The sequence below is a fragment of the Pinus tabuliformis genome, chromosome 7, assembly GCF_031772625.1.
Source record: "Pinus tabuliformis cultivar Carrire ecotype Pingquan chromosome 7, CPIR1, whole genome shotgun sequence".
In the NCBI taxonomy this organism is placed as follows: domain Eukaryota; kingdom Viridiplantae; phylum Streptophyta; class Pinopsida; order Pinales; family Pinaceae; genus Pinus; species Pinus tabuliformis.
The window spans coordinates 1,037,486,056-1,037,492,188 of record NC_142293.1 but is presented as its reverse complement, the minus strand read 5'-3'; the positions used below and the strand labels follow the sequence as shown (position 1 = coordinate 1,037,492,188).

General features: G+C 33.3%; 2 pseudogenes; one reads left to right on the top strand and one right to left on the bottom strand.

Moving 5' to 3' along the window:
* Window positions 1-407: 407 nt before the first annotated feature.
* Window positions 408-1,506, bottom strand: LOC149251229 (V-type proton ATPase catalytic subunit A pseudogene; annotated as a pseudogene).
* A 27-nt stretch (window positions 1,507-1,533) lies between these two features.
* On the top strand, window positions 1,534-2,178 carry LOC149251228 (receptor-like serine/threonine-protein kinase At1g78530 pseudogene; annotated as a pseudogene).
* The last annotated feature ends 3,955 nt before the right edge of the window (window positions 2,179-6,133 follow it).

Below are 6,133 nucleotides of genomic sequence, written 5' to 3'. Positions count from 1 at the left end.
CTGCAAAAAATCAATTTGTTCTTGTGCATATTGTAGACATGTCTGAATTTCTGAGAGAGAGCCTTTGTTGATTTTTACCTTCCCATCAGCAGTGGAATGTATCAAGGTATTTAATAAATCTAATACATCACTAATTAAAGCCATTTTCACTTACAACAAAAGAGTACATAAGCAACTCTTCCTTCTTCTTTTTTTATGTTAAATAAAAGTGGAAATTAATAGAGTGGCTTGTTTTCTTTACAAAATTAATCACTATGAGCAAACTTGCAGCACATCAAGAAATCTGTTGGTTGTTTTCAATAATTTAAATCACCCTACATTGAAAAATATAGATGTGCAAAAGATTAAGCTGCTCCAGATTAATAGTATGCTCTTGGAAATAACTAGAAAATAAAACTTCTGCAGCAAGCACCACTAATAGTTATAAACTTATCGATATTCATCTTCAAGATTGCAGAAACCAACCGTCAAGTCTTCATATAATTTACTAAACTTTTGTACCAAGGCAGGCTCTCCTTCTGCAGGATCTTCAAACTTTTGAGACACTAATTTGTAAATAAGGTCTCCTAAGCATCCATCAATACCAGCTCCTCTTTCTACAACTTGATTAGCTAATGTATTGAAATGGATAATGTTTGGCATTATCCACACAGACTTGTAAAATCGGCAGAATCTATCATACAGAGTAAGTGCATTTTGAGCCAGATAGTCTTCCGTCAGAAGTTTTGCAGTCTCCAGAAAAATTTTATCAATTTCTGCTAAAGCATCTTTGCCAACAAGTTGGACAATTTCATTCAGATCATCCTCCCGCTGCTGCAAGACTTCACGAGCTTTGGTCCTAATAGAAATAAAATCTGGGTCGAATTGCTCATAGAAATATTCTAATGCCTTTGTATATTTTGAGTATGAAATAAGCCAATTGACAGAGGAAAGGAGTATTACAGAAAAATATACATCACAGATGCCAAGTGCAATTATAGTTGCTTTGGTTCCGTCATGGAAACCAAGGCCAATAGTGCGGTTTTGTGTGAGTCAGAACCCTTTTGGCCGAGATTCAAAGGGCGTATGAAACTGAAAAACAGTAAACAGTCTCAGAAGCCAAGCCCTTGCTCAAAATACGTTGTCGAGATTTCCCATGCTCGTCTTATCAACAGGGAACCAACCACTTTAGTGAGGAGTCCAGGTATAGGGCTTATATATACGAAACTTGTCACTAGAATACCTCCAATTCTTTCACACTTTGTGACAATTTTTTCAGTGCTCCATCAGATTCTTGTCCTTGTGTGCATCAAGTCTATTCCAGTACCATATGTTCCAGCAAAGGAATGGTATCTTATTGGGCGTGTTGGCCCCAACGAATTCAGCTTGTATAGATGTATTATAAGATATGGATATTGTGATGCTCGAAAAGATAATGAAGATTTTGAAGACCAACTTATCTATAACCTTGGGGACTTTATCTTTCCAGAGCAAAGAAATATTACAAATGAGTTCGATTAACAACATTTGTCAAGAAACCAAAACAGGTAGTAAAATGATCAACAATGTGGCTTTGAAAGAGAGCTTGATGCAATGGGTGACATAAAGCATAGAAATGTTGTGACACTCCGTGGCTATTACAGTTCTTCACATGTAAACCTTTTAGTTTATGACCTCATGCAGAATGGAAGTTTGGATGGAATTCTTCACTCAAGATCTCCAAACAAGGTACCTTTAGACTGGGCTGCACGACACAAAATAGCATTGGGTTCTGCTCATGGGATAGCATATCTTCATCATGATTGCATTCCACACATTATTCATAGGGACATTAAGTCTAGTAATATTTTGTTGGATGAGGAGATGGAGGCTTGGATTTCTGATTTTGGTCTAGTGACATTGATAAATCTAGATCAAACACATGTATCAACTTTTGTAGCTGGAACCTTTGGCTATTTAGCTCCCGAGTATGTGGAAACAAGACAGGCCACTGAAAAGGGAGATGTCTACGGCTATGGTGTTGTGTTACTTGAGCTCATAACTGGGAAAAGGCCAACAAATGAAGCTTTTGTAGAGGAAGGGAATAACACAATGTATGATTGGTCTGAAAAAATCTTATCGCTCAAAGCAGGAAGTACGTTTGCTCACAATTATAAATTGAAAAATTTGAGGAGAGCGCTTAACCCAGAGAATCTATAGTATTGGTGGACACAAAAACGCTAAATTAAGCAGATTTCAGAATACAAAGAAACACTAAAAATTGTTCAGTGTTGCAGAACTACAGAAGGACAGTTTTGACAGATTGGAAATGGCAGACAACCGATATGTAAAATTAGGCTCACACTAATTATGCAGGGCAGGAATATGCTTGCAGCTTTGATACCATGTCAGATGCACATGGAATGTGGACAGCCAAATAAGGTAAACCATGAATACGTTTTCTATTAACAAATGATATACATTTATAATACAAGGGAGTGACCATTGGATTCCATATTCCAAGGTCTCTTGGACTCCCTTTGATGGTTTATCTTCCACACCATAATCCTTAGAGGATTAGGTGTCCAACAAAAATGAGCGATGAATTTAATGATTTATGATGCAAAATCAATGTCATCTCTGCAAATTAAATCAACCACATAGTTAATAATGCAATGAATATATCAAAGTTAAAATTCTTCTTTGTCGTTTTCTGTCATCATTCTCATAAAATAAACACAATACTAGATATAATAGTTATATAACATAAAATAGGATCTATGAACCAACTATACCATTATTTCTCTTGGGGACCCCACCTACTAATGAATTGTGTTTCCTTTTCTTTCTATAATATCATATTTTCTTGAAGAGAGTTGAGTTGCAATGGTTTGTGCATTTTTATGCACATGCATCATTTATGAATCAAAATTTGGTGACTTTAAAGGGAGGGTTGTGTGAAACAAGCTAGAATTCATAGTCTCTAGTCCATAGTAAGAATGATATGTCACAGTGAGAAAGGGTAAGCTAGGTTGTCCTGTATGTGGGATATAAAGAAAGGGAGAAAGAAAATGGGATTAGAACTGTTTGTAAAGATTTTGAATAGATAAAAAGATAGGGCAATGACTAGTAGTGAAGTGATAACATTTCATGTACATTCAAGAGGTCGTCCAATTCTTCCTACTTTTAGATTATTGAAAAAAAATGTTAGTGTAAAATTTTTTGAAACAAAAACATCAAGACTATCTTATCCAAAGTGGTTCAGAACTAGATGGATGTAACAATCATATCTGGAAATAAAAATCAAAAAGAAAGGAAAAAGACTCAAATAGATAATGCAAAAAGTAAAAGAAATGAAAAAGGAAAAAATGGTATTTTCAAGAAATAAAGATTCGAAATAAGTTAACCTTTGTCTATATGAGGAAGAGGAAAGTTTTCCTTTACATTCACTTTATGAAAAGTGCCAAAGAAGACACACAAGTGTATTTCACGACTCTTCTTCCAAATCAATACTATATTTGTTATTCCCTCTGAGTATATAACATGAAAGATATTGTGGACTGCTAATAGTTCTTCTAGATCTTACCTGATTGTTACTTCAAGTGTGGGATTAAATTGTATTTTCCTTTGTCGAACAAATTTTGCATTTTCCCTGATAGGAATAGCATGTTGAATAACATTAGGGTTAAAACCATGTAAATATTGTAATACCATGCAAAAGCATATTTAAATTCAAAATAAATAAATAAACATCCTTTTTTTTCATTTTCAAAATAGTGGGACCCAATCTGTAAAGTCTTTGGGTCTCCTGGGTTCCCAATATCCAAGGGTATGGTTTCTCCTATTTTTCTCTTGGAACCTTCTTTATTTCCCCCCATTTTGTTAGAGACATTGCTAGAGGAAAATATATTTTCAAGACAGGAAAGAACTTTTGGATAGCTATTGTTGTGGCGAGAGCTAATCTCCTTCTCATTCAAAGGTTGATTTTGCAAGAAGTTTCGTATGCTTTCATTGTCGGAGAAAAATTGTCGATCTTCTTTGTTATTAAGGAAATGTGTGCAATACAATGATTGGAAAATGTAATTTGATCTCTCAGGAAGAATATGTCTTTGCGGAATTGTTGCAAATAAAACTAAATGATCAATTAAGGTAGTCAATTCCGTACGAATATGTTTGATATTACATGAAAGAAACTCAATAATTAGTTGCCAAGCAACTTGTGTATAACGCCTAATTAACTTATTAATATGAATATAAGCTTTCTTTCTTAAACTAACAACAGCTTCTGAATCACCAAACACTATGAGATAAATATAACCTAAACTAAAAGTGTACCCAATGTTGGGTAATAATGCCTCGAATTTATCTATATCATTCGTACAAATAAACTTGAGTCTATTAGAATATTCATATAGATTTCCTAGAGGTGAGTACATGACAATTTATATCACGTTTCCCTTGTTGGAACATGTTCCACTGCAATGCATTGATCAATGGTAGGATATGTTTGCTCAGAGTAAACACCAAGATATTCTTTAACATAACTAATATGAAGTTCAGGGATAGTTTCAATATATTGGGAAATTCTTCCTTCCCTCATAACAATAATATTTTTCCCATTATTAGGATGTGACATATGTGTCCCATCCATTAACATGTAACCCCCTATTTTGGCTTGCCAGTCTCTTATAGGTGGCTTATGTTCAATATACAGAGTGACAATAGTGATTAGGTTGCTTGGAAAAATATATTGTTCTAGTAAGAAAAACTCCATATTTAAGATGGTACTTGTCTAAGGGGCATTTTCTCATTTGCACTTTAAAAATGAGTATATATATATATAGACATGATATAGTAAGATGAAGTGAGTGTGCACTGTCCATTTTTTAGTGAAAAAAAAATGTAGATGAGTAAGATGTATTATGGATACCCATGTCTTTTGAATTAGGAGTAGGGCATTTCAAGATTCACTTCGAATACTAGATCACTTACAACTTGTAGGAAGGTTATTTTAAATACAATAATGATGCAAGCTAAGGGAATATGTCCAATATAAATGGTTGTGTCCTCAAAATATTTTTTGTCAACAATTGTGTTAAAAAAAAATGGCCATTTGCTACATTGTGGGTTTGACAAGAAGGTATATAAAATTTCTTATCTTGATCGAATTTTTACCAATTAATAATTTATGTGCAAGAGCACGGTAAAAAGTAGGGTTAGGTGCACAATGGATCACAACACTAACTTGTTGATATAACTTTGTTCTATTCAAGAAAAATCCTCATACAAAGCACAATGAAATGCATGTAAAAGGAAATACGATGTAAGAGAGCCATAATATAGTTGAAGTGGACCATGGAGGTTGATTGGTTTTAGACTTGAAAATATTCTAACATAACAATATGCCATAACCACAAAGAGATAAACACAATAGTGTAATAGAGATTTTCAAAATCATTTACATTTCAACCCACTAAGTGACATGGCCATAACTGGTTGAAACAAGTAGTGCACAATAATCCTAAACAATGGTGAAATAGTTTATGTATTGGGGCTAAAACAAGAGAAAAGGTTATCCTTTGGCTATAATATGTATATGTATATATATATGTATATATATATATATATGTGTGTGTGTATATATGTATATATGTATATATGTATATGTATATGTATATGTATATGTATATGTATATGTATATGTATATGTATGTATGTATATATATATATATATATATATATATATATATGTATGTATATGTATGTATGTATGTATGTATGTATGTATGTATGTAGATATCAGTGAGATACTCAATGGGTGAAGGAAAAAAAATTGCATGTAACTAGGGATAGCATGAACGATGAGGAGACAAGTCGAAACCTTATAGCTAGTCAAAGTTGGTCATTAAAACATGCAAACTAAATTTGGGGTGTTGCATAGGGCATATTCCATTTAGACAAAAAAAAAAAACCATAAAAAACGAGAGCTCATTAACATCATAACTCTTTTCTCAAAATAATTGGAAGGAAAGAAAACATGAACAAGTTGTTTTGGCCAATTATATGGAGGGGCATGGAGGAAAAACAAAGAACAAGTGAGGCGATTAAGCCATCATGAGATGCAAATATAACCATATTAATAAACTATCTAACCATTTAGATAACCATGTTATTC